This window comes from Staurois parvus, unplaced genomic scaffold (assembly GCF_062004578.1).
Source record: "Staurois parvus isolate SC_StPar_1 unplaced genomic scaffold, SC_StPar_1.0 ptg000282l, whole genome shotgun sequence".
In the NCBI taxonomy this organism is placed as follows: domain Eukaryota; kingdom Metazoa; phylum Chordata; class Amphibia; order Anura; family Ranidae; genus Staurois; species Staurois parvus.
In genome coordinates this window covers 508,274-523,569 of record NW_028318078.1, presented here as the reverse complement: position 1 = coordinate 523,569, position 15,296 = coordinate 508,274, and the positions used below count along the sequence as shown (strand labels likewise).

The 15,296-nt window shown below is 41.1% G+C and overlaps 1 protein-coding gene across 2 annotated transcripts in view; it reads right to left on the bottom strand.

Annotated features, from left to right (window-relative positions):
• Positions 1-1,542: 1,542 nt before the first annotated feature.
• The window catches only part of NINJ1 (ninjurin 1), a 107,597-nt gene continuing 93,843 nt past the window's right edge, over positions 1,543-15,296 (bottom strand). For both annotated transcript variants that reach the window (XM_089681840.1, XM_089681841.1), the window contains one exon: positions 1,543-12,214. The gene's annotated coding sequence lies outside the window, so the exon portion shown is untranslated. The remainder of the gene's footprint in view (positions 12,215-15,296) is intronic.

The window sequence follows — 15,296 nt, the reverse complement described above, 5'->3', positions numbered from 1 at the left end:
AAATGCCAATCACGCTCTATGGTGCTGGGCGGTGAGCACAGGGCCCACTAGAGGCTGTTGGGCCTTCAGGCCACCCTCATGAAGTCTGTTTCTGATTGGTCAGAGAAATTCACACCAGTGGCCTGCTGGAAGTCATTTTGTAGGGCTCTGGCGGTGCTCATCCTGTTCCTCCTTGCACAAAGGAGCAGATTCCAGTCCTGCTGATGGGTTAAAGACCTTCTACAGCAGTGTCCAGCTCTTCTAGAGTAACTGCCTGTCTCCTGGAATCTCCTCCATGCTCTTGAGACTGTGCTGGGAGACACAGCAAACCACCGGACAATGGCACATATTGATGTGCCATCCTGGAGGAGTTGGACTGCCTGTGCAACCTCTGTAGGGTCCAGATATCGCCTCATGCTACCAGTAGTGACACTGACCCTAGCCAAATGCCTAAGCTAGTGAAAAAGTCAGAAAAGATGAGTAGGGGAAAAAAATGTCAGTGACCTCCACCTGTAAAACCATTCCTTTTTGGGGGTTGTCTCATTGTTGCACCTTTCGTTAAATTCATTAACACCAAAGCAGCTGAAACTGATTAACAACCCCCTCTGCTACTTACCTGACCAGATCAATATCCCAGGAGTTTCATTGACTTGATGCTATACTCTGATTAAAAAGTGTTCCTTGAATTTTTTTGAGCAGTGTATATAGGAGTGCACTCCTATAGTCTCCTAAGTACAAAATATAATAAATACATATTTTTTTGACCGGCAAAAAAAAGTGTATTATTTATTTTTTAAAGTGAACTTATCCTTTAAAGCTTAATTTAATGGCATCTGAGCACTGCAAACTGCAAACGCTATTTAATTTATTTTTTAATATTCAAAGCAAACTCACCCATCCAAACATATGTACATGTATTATTTTTTTTATAAATTACTTTGAAAAACACCCCCTGAGCATTTCTAACCATTTTGCATAATACCAGATATTTCATGTATTATTTTACTTCCTGGTATCCATCTGTCCTTAGCTCAGGCATGCAGGCAGGATGTTGAATTTAGCTGGGAAAGCCTTTCCTCCTGATAAAAGGGGGAAAAAAATGTCCATGAAGACTCCTGGGATGTATAACTTTGATTTTGGCCTAGGCCAGAAATCAGGAAGAAATTGAGAAAAAAAAAAGTTTAGAAAAAGTAAGTATAATATACCTTCTTATCTATGTTCTAATGCTAGAAGTATAAGATAGTTAATGTTGATTGAGAGACTTTAGTTCCGCTTTAACATTTTTATATAATCAGAGATATAGTGTGTACGTAATTTTTTGTGTATACATAGTTCTACATTCATTTTAATATATTTATTCTGTCTGCAGTATATATTTCTACATAAATATTTATTTCCACATACATTTCTGTATAGATATTTGTTTCCATACATATCTGCTGTCTTACATTTCTGCCAACACTAGAGGGCAAACAAAGCATGGCAAATGGTCACCAAAATGAGATTGCCGGCCATCAGAACAATAACAAATCGTTGGGTTTCAAATAAGTACATACAACAAAGTTCTGACAAAAAACTTTAATAAACAATATATTTCAAACAGCTTACAAAATATAAGTGGTTTTTAAAATTTATTTGGTCATATAAAGTAATCTATCACTTGATATATCTACAAATACAGAATGTTTTGTATACTTCATCTATTTACAGTGATCTGGGGTATTCAAAGAACCTTGTTAATTAAATACAGCCAGATAATTGCTCTAAAAGCTCTGTGACCTAAAGACATTATGATACCCCTCCCCCATCCTTCCCCAGATTCCCACAGGCTAAAACCGTGGCTGTCTAATATGTATACTTATGCATATGGAATCAAACACACACAATTGTTTCTGTATTCTTTAAAGGTCGCCATACATGAATCTGAATTTCGATTCATGGCACTGCAAAACCCAACAGGCTGGTTGAACAAAAGTTGATCGATTAGATCGACTTCTGTACAAACAGCTTGTGCAAAGAGCAGGCTGTTTGTACAGAAGTCAATCTATAGATCAACGTCTGTACAACCAGCCTGTTGGGTTTTTCCTGAATGATCATTGCCAGCGGCTATAGCCGGCAACACCGATCAGTGTATTCTGACATCAGGGAAGGCTTCCCGCTGTCAGGATACAATAACACAGCTGGAGTGATTCCCTCATCCACATTGAGTGTGTTGATGGGAAAATCGGTCAATTTTTTTTTTTTTTTTCGTTTAACTGGTTAAATGAAAAAAAAAACCCATTAATTTATGGCCTGCTTAGGAGATTTAAGATAAGGTATACTGAAAAGGATTTCCTGGAAATTAAAAGTTTCCCAACGTTAGTAGGAATTACTTTTCCTTCTAACTCATATTATCCTCTTATGGTAGCCATACATGTCACAGCTTGATTGTACAATCTCCTTTACATCTTCCCACAACTATGAAGAGGAAAGCCAGCCATACATGGATCAAAATTCAGCCAGTTCAGCAGATTATCACCTGCATTTTGATCCATGTATACGCAAGGCAGTTGTACAGAAGTTTGTCTAATGATCAGCTTCTGTACAACCACCCTGTCAAATATTTGCTGCATGATCAGCACTGCCAGCTATAGCCAGCAGTATTGATCAGTGTATTCCGAAGGTGGAGAAGTCTCCCCGTTGTCACAATACAATAGCTTCTACCATCCGCATGGGCATGGGGGTATGAAGACATTTTTGAACCAGTGGGTTGAATGAAAAAAAACCCCGACTCAATAATGGGCTGCTTAAAGCGGAACTACACTGCATCGGAGCATCACAAATTCAATTAAAATGCCATTTTTAATATTCAAAGTGAACTCCCCCATCCATGTCTCCATGCTTTATTTTGTTACTAAACACTACTGTAGCATTTATGGCCGTGGCCATCTTGAGTAAGGGCAGATGATTCATGTAGCATTTACTTCCTGGAATCCATTTGCCCTTAGCTCAGGCAGGAGGGTGTGCTAAGCTGAGAAAACCTGTGCTCCCCTCCTCAAGACTCCTGGGATGTATGACATCATTTTGCCTAGGCATGGAAACCAGGAAGAAACTAAAAAAAAATGCAAAAAAAAAAAGTTAAAACAAGTAAATATGATATACTTCCTATCTAATTTATGCCAGCAGCATAAGGATTAAGAATAATTGAGAGAGTGAAGTACCGCTTTAAGGGCCAGTTCAAACCACATGCAGTCCAGTCTGGTTTTTTTCTACATCAAAAAAGCATCGATAGTAGGTTACATGGTTTCCAATGGCATAGTTCACACCAGTGCGGTCAGTTCCAGAAAAAAAAGTAGAACATGCTTCATTTTGTTCTGCACTAAACTGAACTGGAATGCACATATCCTTACATAAGTTGGGGGGGAAAAATGAACTGGAATGCATCAAAATGCATGAAAAACGCACTGTAACGCGTCAAAAATGCGCATACAGAAAGGCATCCTTAATGCAGCCAAACTGCGTTGCTATGGTGTGAACCAGCCCTAAGGGTTTGCCTGACTGGATAGAATATCAATGAATTAAAAAATACTCAATAAAAAATCTATTGACTAAAAAAAAGAATAACATGATGAATTGTTACATAGGCACTCACATTGCATAGTTCTGGTATACCTGATGGCGCATCTTTCTTTATATCTACTAACAACGATGTAATACAAGGCCCTGTCTGCTTGTTTGGGCAGCACTTTTATTACCCCAGGTTCACACCTAAGCATTTTCCACAGCGTTTTGCAGAAACACAGTACAGGCCATTTAACATGGTTTTCTGACATGACACTTTCACATCTCTGCATTTTCACCTGGTGCGTTTTTTGGAAAGGGTCGTGGACTTTTCTAAACGCAAAAAGTTGCATTTTTGGTTCTATAGACTTCAATGGAGACGCTGCAGAAAAGCATTTAGTGCGTTAGTGCTGCATTTTAAATCTGCCTAGCAACAAGAAAAATAAAAAAACCTGCAGGTGCAAAAATGCACAACACAACGCAAAATGCAATGCAAAAATGGGAAAAACGCAACCTGCATTGGTGTAAACCTAGCCTTCGATAGATTTGGTAAATCTAAAGGAGATTGCATAGAGATTATACAATCAAACTGTAAATTGTATGGCCAATCTAAAGATTGTACTGACACTGTACAATCAGGTTGCAATGTCTATGACCTGTAATAAGGGTACATATAAACAATGTTTCTCTATACAGTTACATCGTGCTGTGAAAACAACTCGTTTTTTAAACCATGTCCTAATCATTTCAATTGGAATGGTGTGAACTGCACACAGTATTATAGGCCTGAATGCTGATCACCATACACATGTACTTGGTTGGCAATCACAAACATATGATCAGAAAACGTCTTTGATAAACAGTGGCTAGAAAAATAGAAGGATCCCCCCCTAAAAAGAGGAAGTAAGACATACCTGAGAGCATATACAGGGTTATATGGTAAGGTGGTGGTTTAAAGTCACGATACTGTGGCATGTTACCTACAGAATATTGCTTACTCCAATAATAGTGCAGGTAAAAGACGTGGAGCATCCCTTTCCCCGCAGATTTAATGTAGTGGTTCTAAAATCAAAAGTTTTTTTCCTTAATGTGTGTGGCTCTTCCAGTTCAACAGAAGTTGATCAGTAGATTGACATCTGTCAAATGGCCACACTAGAAAACTCATCGATCAGTGGCTGCGGCCATTTAACAGTGTGTTCTGACAGTGAATTGTCCTGTTGTCAGAATACAGAGGGGTAGATTTAGGCTGAGTGCACACTGCTGCGACCTGGGATTTGAATTGCGAGACCCCAAATCGCATGACATGTGATATCCCATGTTAGTCAATGACAGCACTACTGAAGTCGCTCTGACTTTAGGCTCAGTTCACACTGCTGCGACCTGGGATTCGAATTGCGAGACCCCAAATCGCATGACATGTGATATCCCATGTTAGTCAATGAGACTTAATTTGCACTACTGTAGTCGCTCGGACTTCAGGCTTGGTTCACATATATGTATTTTGCATTTGATGCTTTCTCTAGTGCTTTTTGCAGTTTGTTTTGCGGTTTTCTCCACGAGTTTTTGACACGTTTTACTGCATTTTGTTCAGCTGTTTTTTGTTTTTTTTTGCAAAGTGGATTTTTTTGTTGCTGGGCAGAATAAAAATGCAAAAACACAAAATGTGGCAGAAACGCACTACCATACATTTCAACAGCTTCTCGATCAAACTGGAGAAGCTGCTGAAATGAATGGTAGTGCTTTTTTGCTTTTAAAAATAGTCCCTGACCCTTTCCAAAAACACAGCAGCTCAAAAAAAGCATAGATGTGAACATGTTCCATAGGAAACTATGTTAAATGGACTGTAGTGCGTTTCTGCAAAAAGCACTAAAAAATGCATTAATGTGAATGGAGCCTTAGAACAGGTTCCTGTACTACAAGGCGACTGCTATCTGACTTGTGCCCATAGACTTTAATGGAAGTCACCTCCAATTTGATCCTTGTCTATATTGATGTGAATTGGATCCGACATTGCCGGAAGATTACCCAGACAAAGTCGCATGGCATGAAAGTCGCACAACAAGTCACATCAAAGTCGCCAGCAAATCGCTGGGAAGTCACCTGGCAATGTTGCACCGTAAGTCACGCGACGTTCAGGTCACAGTACTGTGTAGCGAGCCGGAGCAGCTGTGCATAGTAACCAATCAGCTTCTAACTCAGCTTGTTAAGCGTTGACAATAAAACGTGAAAGCTGATTGGCTGCCATACAGAGCTGCACCACATTGTGTGTGCACCAGTTTTAGTAAATCTTCCCCAATGTCTCAGCGGGGAGGATTCTTCCATCCACCTTGCCTATGTGGATGGGGAATCTGGTATTTGCTGCTGAACAAAATAAATGAACGAAAAAAAAAACTAACCATGTATACCCAGCTTTGTTCTCGTCAAATGCCCCTTTAAAGGCACTTCTGCACACCTCCCTACATGTCTACAGTAAACTTCAAGTGTCTCCAAAGACAAAACTAGGGAAATCACAAGCAGCGTTGTCACCCTCACCTGATTTCACCTCTGTTGGACTACAGCACACCCCCACCTTATTGTATTGAGATGAGGAGGGGGGGTGCTGTAGTCCCCATTAAGGAGTTTTCTAATCACATTTTGTCCTGTAGAAATAACAGGAATCTCTCCAGTAAGGAAATCTCCTCTAATGCAGGCCATACATGGGTCGAATTCTGAACGAATTTTCTTTAGAAAATAGGACATTTTGTGTTTTGTAAATCAATGGTGCCACCATTGATTTTGAAATTTGACCAACCAAGCCTTCAATTTCACATGTTGCTACAGAAAATAATTTTTGTGACCAAGAATTTTCTTTTCTTTCCAGCTCACGCTAATTTTTTTTTTTTTATAATATTTCTCCCACAATTCTCCCATCATGGATTAGAAATGTATTTGTTTTTCAAAAAATTTCCAACATGCCCGATCGCTCAGATTCGAAGGTTGCATGAAAATCGGCCCACAAATGGTGCAAAATTCGAATGAAAATTCTTAGAAAAGATTTTCCAAAGAAAATGATTTCGGAATTCGACCCGTGTATGGGACAGCTTAACCTCTTCACGCCGGCTGAACACAAATGTACAGCCTCCTGGTGTCTGGGCCTTGACGCCGAGAGGCCACACATTTGCGTTCTATTAAAAAAAAAACGCGCTCAGAGCGCGCGCCCTGCGTGCTCCCAGCGCACGTTCAGTACTCACGGAAAGGTCCCGATCTCTTTCGATCAGGAACTTTCCCGATCATGCGACCACTGTCACGGCGGTAACATGACCCTAAACCCCGCCCCCAGCTTCTGAAACCCTTAAAGGGCCAGGCGGTGTTGGCGCCAAGGGGTTAAGCTGGCCATACACGTGTAGATTTTCGCTCAAGAATATTCGTAAGAACAGTCGTACGGAAATTCTTTGCACATTCAATGAATGTCGTTCGAAAACTATCCGTTGCTTTTAAGGCTTGGCCATACATTATACAATTTTCTTGAGAATTTTGCTTTAGATTTACCAAAAACCATATAATAGGAGGTCAGACCTAAACAACACTTTTTCAATTGTATCCAATTAGGCAGGCCCTTGCACTGCACAGTTGAAGGTAAATCTAAAGGAAATTGGGCAGAAAATTGTATAGTGTATGGCCAGCCTAACATTCGATTTTGAAATGAATGTCATTTCTGAATGATAACCATATACACTGGCGAAAATTTGTTTGATCGAAAAAAGTTTTTCTTCCTGCTCCTTTGAATTTTTCCATCACTGCTGTAGAAAACAAACATCGATTTCACCCCACTGATGATTAGAAAATCAAACGAATATTCCTGAAATGATAAAAATCTATACGTGTATGGCCAGCTTTAGGCTAGGTTTACACCTGTGCGGGAATCGCTCCTGCACCCACCCAGAGCCAGAGCGCGCTGTTCTTTTTCAGGTGTATGGGCCTTCTTAATGGCACCCCCATGCATCTAGAAACACAGCGATTTGCCTGCAGCTGCAGTTTTAAAAAGGCACAGGGGCCTTTTTCCTGTGTTTCCCGCAGGTACAGCAATGCATTCATTTGAATGGGCTGATTTGTAGGAGCAAATGCTTAGCTGTGAACCAAGCGCTAGACAGTTCTAACAATTTTTGCCATACTGGAAGACTTCTATATTTATATGTAACCCAAAAGTTTACTTTTTCCCCTCACTTTCAGTCCCAGTATACTAATCAGGACAAACAGAAAGGGTGAATCCTGGTTTAACCCCTTGCCACCATCTAAAAATAAAAAAGTTTTGGTTTTACATAAATTTAAAGCTTATTGTTCTTTAAATTGAAATGTGAAATGATGCATTTTTTTACATGAACAAACAGGACATAAACAGGTTAAAGGCACCCGGGTTAAAGAAACGTCATTTCACAGTGATTGGACCGTCTCCTATACAGCATGCACGGAAAAGGCAGGATTTTTTATTTTCTCTTCATATAGATTCTCTAGCTCTCTACGATCCTATCAGTCTGTCTGAGGTGCAGCAATCACTCCAAATAAGTTTGGGGCCAGCATTTGGTGACAAAAGGTAGGTATGAGATGATGGTCTAAATAAAGGTGACAGAAAGAAGACATACAGTTTGCACATAAAAGTCAGAACTGACTGAAGTGACTGTTAGATCCATTGCATAGGGGTCTATAAAACAATCTGAGACATTTGCACAGCTGTGACAATCTCATCATTTGTATAATATTTGCTTCCTGTGATCGTCAGCTCTATCTAGTGGCCATAATGTGGTATTTTCCTGAAATTCCTCAATCAGGAAACTATCAGAATATAGACACTAGATGGAGCCCATGATCATAGGAAGTAAACATTACAGAAAGGACTGGGATTATTCACGATGGCTGTGCAAATATTTGTATAATATTTGCTTCCTGTGATCGTCAGCTCTATCTAGTGGCCATAATGTGGTATTTTCCTGAAATTCCTCAATCAGGAAACTATCAGAATATGGACACTAGATGGAGCCCATGATCATAGGAAGTTAACATATTACAGAAATGACAGGGATTATTCACGATGGCTGTGCAAATGCTTGCGAAATTTGCACATTTTCTTTTTTTTATAAATAGACCCCATCGTGTTTGTAACTAATTTAATACAAAACTAACATATGGTCAGTCAAATGCACTTATTACTAGTCTCCTTATGAATAGATAGATCCGGCTTCCGAGACTTTATTTAGAACAGGATAAAATAGAACAATGTATCCTCCACGCTCACATGTTTCTGCCCTATGTGGGCCTTAACCACTTCCAGTCCAGACACATTTACCCCCTTCCTGTCCAGGCCAATTTTCAGCTTTCAGTGCTATCACATTTTGAATAACAATTGCGCAGTCATGCAACACATGAAATTTTTAGCATTTTTTTTGAGACAGATAAAGCTTTATTTTGGTGGTATTTATTCACCACTGGGATTTTATTTTTTTTTTTGCTATTTAAATTAAAAAGTCCAAAAATTTTGAAAAAAAGTGTTTTTCTTATAAAATTTTGCAAATAAATAATATTTCATCAAAAATCTTGGCCAAAGTGTATTCCGTTATCTTTTTAGTAAAAAACCCAAATTAGTTTATAACCAAAAATGATCATTTTTAAACTTTTTTTTACATTTTTATTTTATTTATTTTTATATTATTATTTATGTTTTTTTTTAACATACTGTCACCCTAGCAGTACAGTGTCACCATGGTACACTGTACTACTTGTAGGGGGTGATGAAGATTTTTTTTTTTTTACACTGATTGCTTTTACACCCATAAGGGCTATAAAAGCAATAATTTCTCCTTCTCTCTGACTGCATTCTTGCAGCCATTGAGAAACTACTGTGTGAGCTGTGATTGGTCACAGCTTGTCACATGGTACAAGGCTGTTGTGAATACCATGTGATCTCTGTGATCATTCACAGATTTCACACGTAGTAAGCAATGATGTCAGAAGTGACATCTTGCTTACTACTCTGCATGTGATCACTGATTGGCCAATCTGTGATCACATGATCGGGACCTCGAAGAGGTCCCGTACGACGATTGGTGTTCCACTGTGTCTGGAGGACACAGCGGGCACAGGATCTCGGTGCTGCACGCTCCCAGGGAGCGCGCACAAGCAGGGTGCAGGGAGGCCGTTTTTAAACCCGACCCTGCACTGCCACCGTCCGGCCGTTTAACGGGAAGTGGTTAAAAATAGGTTGTTTTATCCTGTTCTAAATGAAGTCTTGCATGTGTCTTAGAAGTCGGTGCCAGATCTATCGATTCAAAAGGAAGCTGGGCTGACGGGAGCCTTCCGTGCACCGCATCTCACACCGGTTAACTATGTAAGGTGAGCTGAGTTTTGCTCTACAATGGACTTATTACTAGTCACCTTTTATTCTTTGCATTACAGGATCATCTTTTTAGCTAGGTTCACATATGTGCAGGTGGCGTTTTCCAGTGCAGGCGGCGTGCCATTAGAACTAGTGGCACCCGCCCATGGGTCCGCATTTCTCTGTGTGGGTGGTGCGGCTGCATGGATTTTCGTCCGGATCCGCAGCTGCACCACCCGCACAGAGGAATGCGGACGGGTGCCATTAGTTTTAATGGCACGCCACCCGCACTGGAAAACGCAACCGTACTGGGAACCAAGGTTCCCGTCTGGGCTGTGTTTTCAGAAGAAGTGCAGGGACTTCTTCTCTGCGTGTCACGGGGCACAGGAGTCCATTTAAATGAATGGGCTCTCGTGCCCATGCAAAACGCGGCCTGCACAGCCGCATATGTGAACCAGGGGTCAAAGGTTTACCCATTAAAACAGCTGTGGGATAATTGTCCCCTTAGAGCAGTGATTGTTAGATTAAGTTCCACCATTCCAATACAATGCTGTATATCGACAAAACCATATCTGCATAGATGTGATGCAATACTAGATTTCAGCAGTAGATGGAGCAAGTGATTAAAATCCTCTGGCTAAAAACAAGAAACTCAAGTAGAAAGAATGATGAGGTGCAAGGTTACCTGACTCTGGCTAGCATCAGGAGAGGTCAGCAAAATGTGGAATATCAGCACCTGTCCACAGTAAACCCCAGCATCCCTTAGGGCAGGGGAGTCAAACTGGTGGCCCTCCAGCTGTTGTGAAACTACAAGTCCCATCATGCCTCTGCCTTTGGGAGTCATGCTTGTAACTGTCAATCTTGCAATGCCTCGTGGGACTTGTAGTTTGGTAACAGCTGGAGGGCCACCAGTTTGACACCCATGCTTTAGAGGAATTGTATCTAAAGCCAAAAATTTTTTCGGGGGATAGAGTAGGAAAGGGTTAAATTTCCTACCAGGTTTTATTTCTGATGGCTGTGTCTCATGGAGGAGATTTCCTTTCACTTCCCCTCTTACATAGAAATCAGAAAGTGGTAGGAAGTCTCATCTGTACCCACTGAAAGGTCTCCTCTCCCGTCTCTTCTTCTACTAGTGACAGCTCACACATTTTGGATTTTCCACAATTTTCTGTCCCAGGGAAGATGGCCACCAAGATAAACCCCCAGCAGGAACAGTATGGATCGGGGAAAGGTCAGTTTTTTGGGGTTTTTTAAAATAACACTCTGTGCCACCTTGAAAATACTTAGTGGAGTGCCACTCCAGTGCCGATGATACAGCTCTGGTGGACCTATTACCTCTATGACTAAGCCCTGAGGGCGGGGCCAAATGCATCAGAGGGTGTGGCCTATCAGAAGGAGCTTAGGGCTCAGGCCACCCTTCATCTCTCTCACACATTGGGTGGTTTTGCGGTGTGTGTGACATTCTCCTTGAACAATCTTTGTGCCACCATTGGGTAGATTTCAGCTTGCTTCCCGTCCCAGTGACCGGCGGTCCTTTCAAACAACAACAGGTCCTAAACCTTTCCTACTCTATCCACAATTAAAGTCTTAGCTTTAGATACACATTATGGTGGATATCCCATTCATTTCCAGGTATATAGCCCTTAGCCTAGTTTATTATTAGTAGCTCTTTACTGTGAATCTATTCCACAATAACATTGAATAAAATACAATTTCCATACTGGATCAGTATATCAATATTTGAAATGATTGCGACCTTTAGATCATGACCCTTCTGAAATCAGAAACATGTTTAAAAACTAAAAGCAGTTCAATGTCCGTGGATGATACATGTACATCATGCTTACAAATGGTAAGAATATCTGAAAACATAATAAAGGATGACTATATATTGCAGATGTCATTGTTCTCCCATCAGGACCATAGGATGGGATATATACAGCGAACATGCAGCATTTAATATGGTGATCGTGCTCCAAGTTTGAAGTTTGAAATGCCCAGTGTTGGTGGAAGACGTTTGCCTATAAATTGAAAAAAATGATTGCTACATAAGTATATTCCATTTGGTTCCAAGACAGAACTGGAGTATCCAGCAATAGGTTCTTCGGAGTTATGGAGGGTCAACGTACTGGTGGACAACCTTCGATGTTTCACTTAAACTTCCTCCAGCTGTGTGTTTCCAGAATTTAGATCTGTCTGTTTGTCAGATCCAGCAGAACCCGAGAAATCCAGGTGAGTGAATATTTGGCTAAATGGCCCATATATAATTCCATACAAATTGAGTTGTGGCCTCGCTCGGAGGACAGCGTGTGCTGTGTGATAATCCCGTGGCTTTAACTTTCTCAAAAACTGAAAACAAAAAAGAAAACAAAATGTAACCAGTCTGGACAATTCCTTGCTTATAGTCTGAAAAACCCCCCAAACGATTGCTCAATGGGTATAGCGCCTCCAAATGGACATTAGGGGGTTTATTTACTAAAGCTGGAGAGTCCAAAATCAGACTCCCTTCTGCATAGAAACCAATCAGCTTCCAGGTTTCATTGCCAAAGCTTCATTGAACAAGCTGAGGTTAGAAGCTGTTTGGTTTCTATGCAGAAGGGAGTCTGATTTTGGACTCTCCAGCTTTAGTAAATAAACCCCTAGGGGTCCATATGGCCAGTGCTGGGGAAGACTAAGGCTGACCATAGACGGGTCGTTTATCGGCCAAATTTTCGGCCGATAAACGAAAAATTGGTCGTTGCTGGCACCGATGCTGCCACCAATGTCCACGAAAAACGGACGATTTTCGTGGATTTTCCAGCATGATCGATAAAAGTAAATGAGAAGATCCACAAAAAACAGCTGACGGTATTGCCCCACTAATGGCGTGAATATTGGACAATTTTCTAGTGGACAAAAATTGGATAATTGGAAAAAGTGGATAAACGACCCGTCTATGGCCTGCATAAACTTTCAACACAGAAAACAGTGCTATTAGAGCCCACATGCTATTCACATTTGAGTGTTTTGTAGCTTGAAGCTCAAGCTCCATAAAAGCTCAAACTTAAACAAATCAATAGTTCTCTATGATGCCTGTTCACACCTGATCCTGTCAACAGGCACCATAGAGAACAATTGATTTTGTAAGTTTGAGCAGTTTTGGAGCTTCAAGCTACAAAACACTGAAGTGTGAATACAGCCTAAGGCTAGGTTCACAACCATGCAGCCGCACCACCCGTACAGAGAAATGTGGACCCGCAGTCGGGTGCCATTAGTTCTAATGGCACGCCACCCGCACTGGAAAATGCAATCGTACTGGAAACTAAGGTTCCCGTGCGGGCTGCGTTTTCAGAAGTGCTTCTTCCCCGCATGTCACGGGGCACGGCAGCATATATGTGAACCAGGGGTAAGACAGGAAGTGTTTACTCACAGAATCACCAGCTGAAAATAAAGAGAAAAATAACAAAAAAAAAAAAGAAAACTAATGCAGCCACCATACTGACATACTTGTAAGGGACAATGTTACATTTTTGTGTTAGGATTTAGATACACTTTCATATTTATAAAGTTTAGAATCTTTCTGATACAATGCATTGCATTCATTAGGCCTCATGCACAATGGATATTTTTAATGCTACAGTCAAGGACGATTGGCCTTTTTCTTTCTATTTTTATATCGCCTGTAAACACTCCAGCGTGTTCATTCACACACAGATATTTAAAGGCAGAAAAAAAAAAACACTGCCAGCGAATCCAGGAGCAATAGCGTTTTGGCAGAACAAAATGCTTGACGTGGTTTTTTCTGCCAAAAGTGCCGCATCTTTAGGTGTGTTTAGCGCTTGAGAGTTAATTCATTTCAATGGCCAGAATAAATTATTAATGTGCCTAACATGTTTTTTTTAAATCAGATTTGTTTTTATTGGTTGAAGTATGGATCAGGGGCGGACTGACCATTTGGAAACTCGAGCACTGCCCGGGGTCAGTAGGGGGCCCCATGAGATGCCCCTGGTACCTTTTTCATAGGCTTTTTTGAGTTTGGGCAAGGACACAGGGGCCCCATAATCCCCTATTGCCCGGGGGCCCCATGAGTTGTCAGTCCACCTCTGTTATGGATCCATGTACAGATACAATCAGACAACCACAATCTCCAACGGAGTGTAGCCATAATATCAACAAATAACATTGTTATAATATAAAAGGGGTACAAAAACCATGTAGACCAAGGATATAGCCATAGATTCCAGACCACAACATTTCCCAGAGCCGAAACATGTTTACATGCGTCAAGAATTTTCTCTGCCAAAATGCTGGTGCCAGGAGGAAAGGCGTCTAGGAGAAATGGTCAAACGTCCTGTGTGCATGAGCCCTTATGTTTCTGTTTGGGGAGACCAATTGGTGTGGCATGTTTTAAACAGTATTTTATGTTCCAACCTGCAACATATGAGCAAGGTTCAGCCAAGAAGGGGAAAGATATAGCTGGGGATTTACTGAGACCCCATTCACACTTATGCAACTTGTCATGCGACTTTGGGGTCCAAAATTGCATGACAAGTCGCCCCCCCCCTCTTGTTTCCCAATGGGTGCCATTCATATCTGCGTGACTTCAAAGTAGTTCCTGCACTACTTTGGTCTGACTTTCATGCGACTTGAGGGCCATAGACTTCAATGTAAACCCTCCAAAGGCGCATGTAAGTCACACCTGAATGTTGTACATGCGACTTGTGTGTTTACTTTGTACAACAGAAACAATTATCCTTGGCCAAAGTTGCACTCATCCAAAGTGTCAAGTCGCACTGTAAAGTCGCAATGAAAATCGCAGGATTTTGAAGTCGCACAAGTGAGAATGGACTCTGAGCCCTGATTCACACTGATGCGGTGCAAATTCCGCACCGCATCAAAATCGCACCTCGCTCATGTGAACCTCTGCGGGTGTTTATGTTAACACCCCAAAAGCGGTCTGCAAAATGCGGTGCGATGTACAGAATTGGATTGCATAGGTGTGAATACCCATTTGATCCGATTCTAGTGCGGACCCAAAAAAGGGTCCTGCACCTGTTTGCTGCGGTGCGATTAGAGCCATACAAAATGTATGGCTCCAATCGCATTGCACACAATTCGCATGTGATTTACACAGGTATGCGGTGCACTCAGAATCTAGTGCAGCTGTGCATTGTAGCCAATCCGTTTTTAACCTCAGCTTGTTCAATGAAGCTTTGGCAATAAACCGTGGAAGCTGATTGGTTTCTACGCACAGCTGCACCAGATTTTGCACTCTCCAGTTTTAGTAAATAACTCAAGAGACTTTTTACTTCAAAGATTTTCAAGAAGTCATAGCAAAAAAAATGCAGCCACTATCCTCCCCAGAACACTTTTTTTTCATTTTGTATCCTGTGACTTGCCAGATCTTTTTGAACATAAAGGGGTTTATTTACTAAAGCTGGAGAGTCCAAAA